The sequence below is a fragment of the Pinus tabuliformis genome, chromosome 5_2 (assembly GCF_031772625.1).
Source record: "Pinus tabuliformis cultivar Carrire ecotype Pingquan chromosome 5_2, CPIR1, whole genome shotgun sequence".
Taxonomy (NCBI): domain Eukaryota; kingdom Viridiplantae; phylum Streptophyta; class Pinopsida; order Pinales; family Pinaceae; genus Pinus; species Pinus tabuliformis.
The window spans coordinates 945,603,535-945,616,883 of record NC_142306.1 but is presented as its reverse complement, the minus strand read 5'-3'; the positions used below and the strand labels follow the sequence as shown (position 1 = coordinate 945,616,883).

The following is a 13,349-nucleotide window of genomic DNA, read 5'->3' as shown; positions in this document are numbered from 1 at the left end:
GGAAAAGGAAAGGGTTTTTGCATTCATTCTCATGTGTGATATTGAGAAGAGAAAGGAGAGCGTAGGAGGAGCTCGAGTGAGAGCGAGGCAGAGTTTGATTGCAGGGAAAGGAGGAGCGTATAACAAGAGGGAACCTGAGTTTTTAGCTGACTGTACAACACACAGTCCAAGAATTCATGACAGTTCCCTGGCTGAGATTTGAGGAGGTTCCAGACCAGTTTTAGAGTGATTTGCAGGATGGTTTTTTAAGGGAGAGTCTGCACTGTTTTGTGAGAGAGACTGAGAGTGATTCTTAGTGTAAATCAAGGGTGAAGGGGGCTGTTCGAAACCCTTGATTTTTTTGCCAAAATTACAAGAAGATTCAGGCCGAGTTGTAAGGAATGGATTGTTCAGATTTGTTAAAAGGCTGAGTGTGATTTTCAGCACAAATCTTGTGGAGGAATAGGGCAGTTTGAAGCCCTCATTATATTGGTGTTTACACAGGATTGCAGGCCTGATTTTTTGAGACAGTTATAGCAAAAATTTCAGGCTAGGATATTGATCTGTGTTTGCTGTGATATCTGGCTGAGTTTTAGGCTAGAAGGCAGCATTGATTGGTTGGATAGCTGAGTGTGAGACTCCTTGTTTTTCTAGCTGTGAAGAGAGGCTGTTCTATTCACTGTTATTCTGCCATAGTCACAGTGACACGGCTGAGATTTAAGGATAACTGATCTGCATACCTTTTGTGATTAGAAACACGATTTCTAAGGCTGAAAAGGTCTTGCATCCCAAGGCTGTTAAGAGAAGACTGTGGTGCAAAATTCTGGGCATATTTTTCTCAATTTGGCTCAATTATCTAGACTCTATTAGGTGATAGAAAGCACGGAATTCTAGACAAATCAGATCTTTGTTTTATGACTGTGTGGAGGCTTGAATTTCTGTTTCTACCGGAGCAGTAATATCTCCAAGGAAAAGGTAGATAAGTAGTTTTATTCCTGCTGCGTAATATATTCCTTAAGAGCAATCAAAATCCTCCTTGAAGACTAGTTTTCCCCCTGTGGGGTTTTCCAGGGTCATTTGACCAAAGATAATTGTGTAAAATGTCTATTTTTTGAGTGTGTGTGCTTGCAAATTATTTATTGTATCAACTGAAATCAAAATGGTAGAGGTAGCTCTATAATGTTTCCTTTAAATTTGTAAAAGTTTTATATCAGACCATATTAGTTTGGGACTGTGGGCAATAAACTGATGCAAAATAAATTGAAACTGTGACGGCTACAGTACAATAATTTTTCTACATGGTATCAAAGCTTGGAAAGCTCTAGATCTGAGAAAGTAGCCTTCAAATCTGAGGAAAAACCTTCAGCTCATAGAAAAAATCCAGCAAACATCCTCTGCTAGAACAATGAAAAGACAAGCCTAAAACACATTCAGAGACCCAAAAGATTGTTGGTTGAGAGGGAGGAGTTTACAATAATCAGAGATTTGAGATTTTGTGTTGGTTTAGAGGGTCATGGTGACTGGTATAAGGGTGAAGGACATATTGATAGGGGCATAAAACTTTGGCCCCTAGCAGGAGAGGATGATGCTTTTGTTTGAGGAGTTGGAGGTATGGGACATTGTGGAGAATGTCGTGCAACCTCCTACAAATCTTGTTCAGTTGAGTGAGTTCAACAAGAAGAATGTAAAAACAAAGAGAATCATTCTCGATGCCATCATAGACAACCTATTCCCTCATGTGACCGGGATGAGGTATGCCTACGAGATGTGGGAGTCCATTGTCAGACTAGACTAGAGCTCCAATGAGAATAAGAGGATGGTGTTGAGAGAGAAACTAAGAAGTACCAAGATGACCAAGATCGACACTGTGACCTCATAGCTCACTAAGATCTCTTAGGTGAGAGATGAGTTGGCTGCCATGGGAGAGGCTATCCCTGAGAACCAGTTGGTTAGGATTGCACAAGATGGTTTCACCCAACAATGGGATGGATTCATATATGTCATTGTGGCCAGAGAGTATTTTCTAGATTGGAGGAGGCTGTGGGATGATTTCATCCAAGAGGAGGCCTGGAGGAGTGCCATAAGTGGTTAGCCAGAGTGTTGGGAGAGACAAGGAGGAAAATGTTTCCCTTGCGACTAAGGGAAAGAAGAAGAAGCAAGGGTCCACCAGTGGGGCCAAGCAACAGAAGGAGAAAGAGAAGTCCAAGAAGGATATGAGCAAAATGAGATGCTTTGCTTGTGGGAAGATGGGTCACTATGCTTTTAAGTGTCCCATGAAGAAGGGGAAGAAGAAGGATTTGGCAACATCAACTGAGGTGGAGGAGTTTGCCTCTAGGTTTACTGTTTGATACAAAGTTTGCGTTGGTGGTGAGCCTAGCCATTAGTCCTATATCCAAGAGTGTCTGGTTATATACAATGGAGTATCCTGCCATATGACTGGAGTGAAAGAACACTTTGTGAGTCTTATAGAGGGTGTAGAATTTGAGGTGGTGCTTAGAGATGATACCAGGGTCAGATTGGCAGGTGTGGGGACTGTATCCTTTCAGAGGGAGTAATTTCCACCTCTGAATGTGACGGAGGTCCTATATGTATCAGGGATGAGGAGGAACTTGATATTGGTTACTTGTATTGAGGACAGGGGATATGTTGTGGCGTTCGGGGATGGACAAGTGTGGATGTATCTCGTGGGATCTAGGATGGCATTTGCTAGAGTGATTGGGGTTCATGAGCGAAGACTTTAAAGGTTCATGTTTCAGCCTGCCAGGACCATGAAGAGGTCACATGAGGGTGATTGTGTAGAGCAGTAGGCTCCTAGGCAAGGGAGCACGCTGTAGGTTTTAGGGTTCATTGCTACAGGTTCACACAGGTAAGGAGTATTATTGGCTTCTAGGATGACAGGATATCAGAGTGTAGGATCTCAAAGTGAAGGAACTCTGAGTATAGGATTACTACAGGCGATAGGGGCATTTTCATCTAGGCCACAGGTGTCAAGGGGTGGAGATGAGGCTCCCACAATTGTGTAGGAGACTTCTTCAGGGTGGAGGAAGGAAATAAGGCTTTATGGTACCTTGAAGGAAGCACATGAGTCAGTGAGGGAGAGCAGACTACTAGAGATGTTGCGTGGTGATGTAGCGAGAGTAGTGGGTGACAAGATGGTATTGTTACACTCAAATTGTCAAAGTTTTTGGGAAGCGGAAGTACCAACTTTTTCAACAAGGATTGGATCACATATCAACAATCCATGTGTCATGGTCATCCCATTTTGCAAGTTATATATTGTAAATGATCTTCGTAAACCTTGAGTCTATGTAACAACCTAGGTAAGCCTATAATTTGATGACAAATTCCATCCTAGGAGGTTTTTTAACCTCACTGATTACTTGTGTTTTTCAACACGGCTAATCAGAATAATTTTTTCCCTCCAACTTAAACCCCCAAAAATACGGTGAAATTTATTGTCGAATTATTAGGTAAATCCTAGTGTTTTAGTTGAGTCTGATGTAAAAGTGGTTTGGGAATAATTTAAGCTAATTGGCTAAATTATTTTATTCCAAGTCATTTGGTTTAGTAGATCATATTTTGTCGCAGATGGGTTGTGTGTCTTGAGGGTCTAAGACGAATTTGTATTCCTTCTTTGAGTCTTGTAAATGAAAAATCATATGTATTTAGAGGGTTGGAAAATTAATTAATCCCCTCATGTGTAAATTAATTAATATTTCTGGCAAAATAAAATTAAGTCCTAAGCTAGAAAATTAATTAATTAGATTAAATTTAAGTTGTCTTACGAAAATAAATTCTCCAAATGGAAAAATTCGTGGGTCTTAAAAGAGTCAATTTTTAAAGGTCCTCCACTAAGGGAATATCGTATTTTTCAAGAAAATTTGGATTCTTGAACCTTGGTGGTTAAGTCAAAGTCAAATTTTTGAGGAAATTAACTCAAAATAATTAATTTTGAGCTAATTAAAATGGAATTAAATGATAAATTCGAAAATTCCTCAAAAATAAAAAATCAAGGGCTAAGATTAAAAGGTCTTGAAGTGTTTATCAACGGTCAAGATTATTTTGATGAGGATCAAAGAAACTAGCCATTATTTTTCTATTTGGAGGATTTATCTATAAATTAGAGAGTCAGTTGAGTCTCTAGTCATCTTGATCTCTGGCTAGAAAATTTTTGCTGATGCATCTTTGTAATTATCGTCCCATTGGGAACTATTTTTTCAATCATAATAAAGCCTTTGGGGTGAAAATCAAGGTAGGGTCCCCCCCCCAAACACAAATTTGCTCCCAATTTGCGCTCCCTTTAAAAAAATTTCGCTTCTTGTTTTTGAGGGAGCGAGGACCCGTCAGGAGCGAGGAGCCGTTGGGAGCGATTGCTCCTTGACCGCTCGCCTTTGCTCTATAAGCGATTTTTTAATAGGGGGAGTGGTCGGGGAGCGATCACTCCCGACCGCTCCCCCTCTTAAAAAAGCACTCCTATCGACGCCGAAAAAGGCCGTGTGACCGAGAGAGGGAGGCAACGACCAACAGACAGAGAGGGAGAGGAAAGGGAGGGAAGGGAAGGGGAAAAAGGTTTAAAAGATCCTCTCCCCTCCCATTATTCACCCATTTGTCTAAGTTGGAGAGAGCAAGAGAGAGTTTGGAGCTTGGAGAGAGCAAGAGAGAGGAGCTTGGAGGAGCTTGCAAGGGAAATTGGAGCTTGGTATTGAAGGCCAAAGAGGTAGGATCTACACTCTAATCTAGTATTTTTGTTTTTTTATGTTCATTGCTATTTTTTTCTCTTTCAACCATTCCCATTCCTTCATTTTTTGCAAACTCAAAACTTCAAACATCATGGCTATATGGTTTGGCATTTTCTTCTTGTTGGTTCCTCTTTTGGTTATTATGGTGTTGGAGAGTAGAAGGAGGGTTGATCATGATGAAAAAGAGGATGAAGAAATGGGTTATAATGGATTTGATGAAAACCGTGGAGAGGAGTACCTTGGTAAGGACGAAGAGAGTGGACATGATGAGGCCCCAAAAACTAAACAAGACCAAATCCCATTATGGAAATGTGTTAGTAGACTTGAGGCAGGGAAAGGGGGTGAACCAATAAATTTACATGAAACCATTGCAACAAAACTTACATAGGTTCATACACCCGTGCCAGAAGGCACCTCTGTGGGAAAAGGCCATGGGATGGAGATAAACCTGTAACCACTCAAATCAACAAGGGACCTAAAGGGTTTCTTAAGAGGGCAACTGCTAGGTTAAGGGCAACGGTGGAGGCTTAGCCCACTGTCACCATAGCTAAGTCTCTCCTTAAGATAATGTCGGCCTATCTTCACGATCTCATGTCGGCCTGAAAGACAAGCATTATTCACTATATATATAGAATAACCTCACCTCATAATCGTCAAGCAATTCAGACATCTTTGATCTGAAACAATACGAATCTCAAAGTGAAGAAGATAAGGGTATTATAGTGAAGAAGGAAGGTGACTACATGTGCATAAATGTCTTAAGGGTTCTCGGGCTAAGTTTGTCATGTAAGCGAAGGATCAAAGTCTATTCTAAGACAGTGGCAACTATAGTTAAGGGTTATATCAAGCATTGAATGGTGATAGAAGAAGACCGAAGATAGAGAGGCTATCTTGGACTAAAAAGATCAGTGAAGGCCGAGGACCGTGTCTAGGGTTGCAAAAGAAAAAGGAGATTGAGACTCTCTTAGTGACAGTGTGATAACAGTGCGGAGAAGGAAGGACTGAAGAGAAATAGTGTGAAGGAGGAAGACTGTGAAGGCCGAAGAGTGCAAGAGATAGTGACAAGTGTCTTGAAGAATAATTGAGTCAAGTATTTTGTCAAGGGTCTTGGTATTCGTCAACAAAAGAATTTATAAGAAGAGATTGAAGGGTTTTCCTCTCAAGAGGAGAGGTTTTGGCCCTGTCAGAAAGCCAACATCGTGCGTTCTTGTCTCTTTGTTTTGGTAGCTATTTGATGAAGTAAGAAATACACACACTAATGATATCAAGAAAAGATTGTGCTAATAAGCTAAAGATGAAATACCTCACAAATAGTTATCATGCCAAGAAGAATCACATAAACTACACTTGCCCTAGATTCTTCAACATGGTATCAGAGCTAAGGTTTTGAAGTCAAAGAAAGGGTAGTAAAAAGAGACATCAAAGCAAAGTTTAAGGGTTGAAGGATCAAGTCTACAACAACAAAGACTTTTTGCCTATACAACCTTCAATAGTCTATACTACTCGCATTCTTGGTACTATTGAGATCTCGGTGCCACAATAGGATTAAGCAACCTCGATCAAAGAATAAAGTTTTGATCACAAGTACAAAACTCCCATTCTTTCGGATAAATGAAGTGGTTTAGAATCTCAGATAAGGACAACAGTCCTATGTTTCTCGGATGGACATCATGATCTTTGTCTCGGCATACCTAACGCAATCATGTGTGATGTGGAGGATCCATGTGATCTCATAGTTACATAGTTACAGTCTCATGAGGAGGATCTCAATGTGGTATACATCCAAAACATAGTCATGACCTCGACATAGTTGCAATCACGATGAAGACCTTAGTACAACTATCATATATATACCTTAGAATGGATATCTCATAGTTGTAACAAAGATATTGGTGAAGATGTAGCATTGGTGCAACAATGATGAAGATCTCAATGAAGGTGCAGTCATGGTGCAACAGTAATGAAGATCTCTGTGGTGCAGTAGTGATGGCCTCAATGGTGGAGCAATAATGATGATCTCAACAGTGACAAAGAAGATGAATTGAGAAGGTCATGAAGTAGTTTCGGTGATGTCAAGACCACTAATTTCATGGTGCTAAAAGGTCTCCAAGGAAGTCGTGATGAAAGGATACTAATGATGGGCAGCTCAAGCAAAAGAAGCACCAAGGTGAAGATCTCCTCTTCACACACCAAGTAAGTATCTTTCAATTTTATAATAAGATTTGGTTAAATGATTTTATTCTTGCAAGGGGATTTATAAATTGATTAGATAATCAAAAGTCCTTGCATGGAATAAGGAGGATTGTCATAATCCTTCTAGAAAAGAGAAATCATTGATATCTATGAAAAAGGTCTATGAAGGTCAAGCATTGTTTGAATCCATCAAGAGATTCATAGGATTCATATAATATCACTCAAAAGTCCTCTCATACCAAAATAACAAAAGAGGGGACATAAAGAGAGATATATGAAATGCTAGATATACTTGGAAATTAAAGTAAGGAAGGTTACTTAGACCTCCACAATAGTAAAGGTATCAAAAAATGAAGGAATAACTTCATGAAGATCTAGGAAAGTCGATAAGCAGGTAGTCATCATTGATGAGCAAGGTAACAAATATCAATGAACAAAGAAGGTTACCTCACCTGACAATTTGTGGTCTCTATGCTAGATAGAGAAAGACAAGTTGCAGTCTATAGTATTAAAGGATAAAAGAATTCAACCATGTGCAGAAAGGAAAGGCAATGTTGGTCCTCAAGCAATGACAAAAGTAAGTATAGCTAAGATTCAATGCTATAGAAAGATTTTGGAAGCTCATATCACTGAAAGATGGAGAAAGTTGAAGAAAAGGGCCAAGGAAAGAGGGAGTAGCAAATCTCTCCTATGAGTAAGATAGTATCCCTCACAAAAGGGTCCTATCATAAGCTCCTAAATCTTGTGTTATAAGATATGACAATGATAATAAGATGCATCATGGCATCATGGAAGCATTAGAAACAAGAGCTCGTAACATCTCCATAAGGATCATGAAGGACAAAAATCCATGTAAGACAACATGTAGGATATATAGCTCTTGGGAACCTTAGTAGACATTGAAGGAAAGAAAGGAGTCATCTAAGGCTCATCATACATCAAGTCAAAAAGGAAACATCTGCCAGTTGGGGATATACAAGATCCTCAAAATTCTCTAATGGAATCCTCATCATAGGGTTCACTAATCTAGAGAGGAAGCAAGTGTTTCAACAAGAACTCCAACGTATGGAATCCATGAGATGATGATATGACATGAAGTAGATCAAGGGATTGAAGATCTTTTCAATCAAGGAAGCTGCTGGAAGAAGCCTCGATGACCTGAAGGTAAAATAAGGTATGTATGCTTGTGTTTAATATTATAATGTCATGTCGTATGGTTGCAGGTAATATGGATCTTTGCTTCTATCTTAAGAAGCATGATCAAGAGAAAAATGATCTCTTCCTCTGAAAAGATGCAGGAAGGCATAAGTCACACTAGATGAAATCAACATAATATGTCCTCATATGAAGTATGAGGTGGTTGACTACAATAAAAAAACTCTGATTGAAAGCTATGGAATGTGTGAGGAAGGAAGAGATCGTGAGATATGAAACCATGATGAAGGCAATCAATATCCAAAAGACCAAGAAGATTTGACTAGAAAATCTCCCAGAAAGATATGAAATCTCTTATGAAAGCCTGAAAAGAATGAAGACCCTTGATAATGGATATATTTGGGAGATGTGACAATATGTGTGCAGGATGCTGATACCTACAAGAAGATGTCATGATGAAAAGCCATCTCGTAAGGTATGATTTAATTTAATATGGTGTTTTGATTTCTTGAATAATATCTGGATGAGTTCATGTAGGGCTACTAGAACAAGACTTGTAAGTACAAGTACAACCAACATTCATGCGACCAATGGAAACTCGTGAAAGAAGCATGGAGAGAAAAAGAAGTATCCATATGAAGAAAGTTCCAGATGTATGCCAAGAAGGCCACTTTCCATGAAGAAACGAATGACATGATGAAATGAGGAGAGTGATTGATAGTTGTTGCCCTACAAGGAAGAAGCTCAACTAAATTTCACGACATCAAGGAGATCGAGCAACTTAAGAACCCACGAAGAAGAAGCTGCTAATGTATAAAAGGAGTTCCTAGCTAAGAGGGAGCTCTGACAGGTCCCTGATCAAGAGGGAGTTTGAATTAGATCACCGCTGATTACAAAGGAGTGACAATGGTGTTTTTCCATTTCATGTGTCATGCACTAGACCAGGACTAACAACTGCAAGTTTGGATGAAGGCCATGAATGGAAATGTAGACACATGATAGACACAACATTCTTGTCCTCACTCGAGAAGAAAGAATGGGAGGATTGGGTAATCGTCTGACATCTGATACTCTTTGAGGATGTGTAGGGCATCCAAGATAAAAGTAGGCAAGAGGACCGATATTCTTTGAGGGTTGGGAACCCAAGACAAGAATAGTCCTAGAAGGTCATACTCAGTGAACACCCGGGTGGGTATGTACCTTGAGAGACAATGACTAAGGTGTCTTTAAGTCATTGGTCTCGCCAACATTGTGTGCTCTGATCTATTGAGAGATAGAGCTATTAGTCAAGGCCTTGCTATGTGACAATGTTGGTTACAATGATGCTATATAGATGGGTTACTAGTCCGACTCTTCTTATAAGATCTCTTCAGTATTGAGAATATCCATGTACCATTTACGAATACCTCCCTAGTTAAGAGGGCGTGTTGAAGAAAGGTGTAACTAGCTTCGGTTTTCATAGTGACTTATAATTAGGATTTCATGTAAAGAAGAAACAAATGTATTTATTGTATTCCTTGCATCATGGGTTTCATGAGCAAGAAGTGTTTTTCATAGGTCAAAGACTTCTTCTTGATGTCTTTAGGTTTTGTTGTCTTGTTACACTCCAAGACATTGTCACTATCTCTCTTGCAGTCGGCTAAAGGAAGGACAATATTCTCCTGAAGGTAATGTTGGCCTTGTTGTCGCAGAAAGTGTCTAGGAACCGCGACAACGCTCAAAGTAAGGGCTGCCACTCTAATCTTTACTCACTCTGTTTAGACTTTCTCCTAGACAAGTTAAGGGGGGTAGTCCCTAGGGGTAAATGAATGAAGGAAACCTGTGGAACATAGGCACTAGGAGACTTAAGGCTGAATAACTTAATGAAAATGAGACAAGTTCTGATTAACTGAGATGAAAAAGACACAACCACAAGATAGAAATGATTTTTAGACCAGTGCCTTAGATGTCCAATTAACCACGAACCTACTTGAAGAAACACAATCAAGCTATTCAAAAGAAACAACGATCTTAACATGCAAAATAGTATAGTAGTTAAATTCCAAAAGATCTAAATACCATGAAGAACCATGAAATTCAAATGCTAGGCAATTCACAATCCTAGAATTTAAATGATTTTTCTTTAATGACTCAGATCTAGAAAAAATTGTCATTCTCCTATAATCAATCTTTAGAGATGATTTAAAAAATAGGAAGCGTGTTTAACTATAGATAAATTAAAATATCGATACCACACAATTTTCCTTTTAAATTTTACCTTTAACACAAAAACGACACCAAGAAGGAACTTTAGATTAACAATTTAATTATTCCTTAGGCAATTTTTAATGTGCTTAAGCTTATGAAGCAAATTTAATGTGGCAATTAAATTTTTTAATGTGACCAAAGATAAAAATCAAAAGACCTTAATTAAATTTAAATTTTTAATGGGCTGTAGGCCACATAAAAATTTAATTTTTTAAATGTGAAAGCTTAGATTCCCCTTTTGATCTATTTCATTCAATTTCAAAGTCACCAAAAAAAATTTTAAATTTTAATTTTGTTTTAGATTCTTAATGTTTTTTTTAAATATTTTTTAAATGAAATAAAAAATGAAAATAAAAAAATCAAAACAGAGTCATAAGTAAAAATAAAAATGCAAAAAGGTAAAAACGAAAAACAAAATAAAATTAATAAAAAAATCGAAAAAACAACCAAAACAAAAAATTGAATTTTAAATTAAAATGAATCTAACCAAAGTTTAAAAAAATGAAATGAATTTTATTAAAAAGAAGAGCTAACCCTAATGCATACTCGATGATAAAGCAATTAATTTTTTCTTTTGAAATTTGCAGCAAATCAAAAACCTTAGGCAACATATTGAAAACACCAGGCAACATATTGAAAACACCAGGCAACAGAGAAATGGTAGCCCAGAAAACTAGAAAAAATTTCTAGAAAAATTTGATTAAAATGTTGAATCCTTTTGCTTCATATTTATCCTTGAAACACTTGTAAAATTTCTAGATTTAAAATTTTAAAACCCTTGGACTGTAAAAAATTTGAATAATATCCCTGCAAAGTGATATTGAGGCCAGATCAACCCTCCAGGGCCTAGATCTAGCTTCAAACAAAAATTTTCCTTCAGATCTGCAACTGCAAAAAAGAAAAACAAAACACCTATAAACGATATATATAATGATGAAATCAAAAACCCCAAAAACCCAGTGAAATAATTACAATAATTACAAATTGAAGGCTCTAAGTAGTTAGATCTATCATTATGCTACACAGAAATTAAAAGATTTTTTAAATTTTAAAGGAGGTGCTAATTCAAAACCCTCATGCATCAATAAATCAAAAAGTCTTATGATAAGCCAGGGATTAATTTCGTTGGGCTCTTCAAAAAATACGGATCGAGAGTTGGCTGATCTAACTGAAAACTTCTCCTAACGCTCGAGGATCTAAAATCAAGATTTCCCTGCAAAACTCAATCCAGCCATAAAAAATAGAGTGGAAAAATAATAATAAAATTCAGACAAATAAAGATAGCTGCTATTATGTTCAAAATTTAAATTATTATTCAAACTCCAAAGATTGAGCAAGATACCTACATTGAATCACTCTTCAGAAGCTATCATCAATGGCTTTAGAAAAAATTATGCATGAAAACAACACATCTTACAGTATTCCCATGAAGAGTAACACTAGCAGAAATTAACCCCAAAGTCTTTCTTTATTATCCAGAAAAAAGATTACATAAGAGCTTCTTGCTAAGCACACGACTCAAAGATCCGATAGATCGATTGACAAATGACCTCCTATTTAAAGATAAATCCTCCAATGATTGTTCGAGTGATCCTCGTCAAAGTAATCTCGACCATTGGTGAAGATCAAAATTTCTTTTAATATCATTCGTTGAAATATTTAATTTTTTAGGAAATTCGAAATTTTCATTTAAATGCATTTTAATTAACTCAAAAATTAAATTTTTGAGTTAATTTCCCCAAAATTTTGACTTTGACTTAACCCCAAGGATCATAGGGTTAAAATTTATCAAAATAATTAATTTACCTTAGTGCCGGGACCTTTTAAAATTTAATTTTTTAAGACCGACGAATTTTGCCTATGGAGAATTTAAATTTACGTAGGACCTAGAATTAATTAAATTTTTGGCTTAGGATTTTAATTAATTTTTGGCCAGAAAATTTAATTAATTAACCTATGAGGGGATAAATTATTTTTCCAACTCTCAAGACACTTTACATCATGATTTTCATATTTTTACATCATAAGGGGGAAAAACCATTTGTAATAAACCCTCACAGATTACCCACTTCTGCGACACAAATATAATCCAACAGACCAAGTAATCTGTAATAAAATAATCTAACCAAATAGTTAGGATTATTCCCAAATTACATTTACATAGACTCGATTTAGAAAAACTAGGACTCACCTAAGATCTTAGCGACAAAATCCATTCCAGCTTTGGGATAAGACTGGAGGGGAAAACTCTGCGGACCATCCGAGAATGGATCGGTGAGACAAAAAACCTCCTAGAATGGAGATCATCACTAGAAAGGTAGGTTTACTTAGGTTGTTACATACATGACACCGTTCTGCTGAGATTATTTACATCATATACATGCAGAATGAGTTTACATTATAACATGATGATCAAGCTGATGATGATAATTAGATGACATAGACACATTGATTAGGCGATATCCCTTTTGCAAAAGACGACGTGTACTGCTATGGGGTCATTGACACGGAGTGGTCAATAGGCCTATCTCCAGGATCTCATGTCGACCTAAAAGACAAACATAAGTCACTATATATATAGAGTAACCTCACCTCATAATCATCAAGCAATTCAGACATCTCTCATCTGAAACAATACGAATTTCAGAGTGAAGAAGATAAGGCTATTACAGTGAAGAAGGAAGGTGACTATAGGTGCGTAAATGTCTTAATGGTTCTCGGGCTAAGTCTGTCATCGAAGCAAAGGATCAAAGTGTGTTCTAAGACAGTGGCAACTACAGTTAAGGGCTATATTGAGCGTTGAATGGTGATAGAAGAAAACCGAAGATAGAGAGGCTATGTTGGACCGAAAAGATCAGTGAAGGCCGAGGACTGTGTCTAGGGTTGCAAATGAAAAAAGAGACCGAGACTCTCCTAGTGACAGTGTGATAACAGTGCAAAGAAGGACTGAAGAGAAATAGTGCAAAGGAGGAAGACTCTGAAGGACGAAGAGTGCAATAGATAGTGACAAGTGTCTTGAAGAAGAATTGAGTCAAG

The 13,349-nt window shown here is 37.5% G+C and overlaps 1 protein-coding gene across 2 annotated transcripts in view; it reads left to right on the top strand.

The window, feature by feature from the left end:
- Window positions 1–13,349, top strand: part of LOC149162388 (1-acyl-sn-glycerol-3-phosphate acyltransferase 2-like) — a 71,215-nt gene that overhangs the window by 17,574 nt on the left and 40,292 nt on the right. The gene's annotated exons all lie outside the window — the stretch shown is intronic.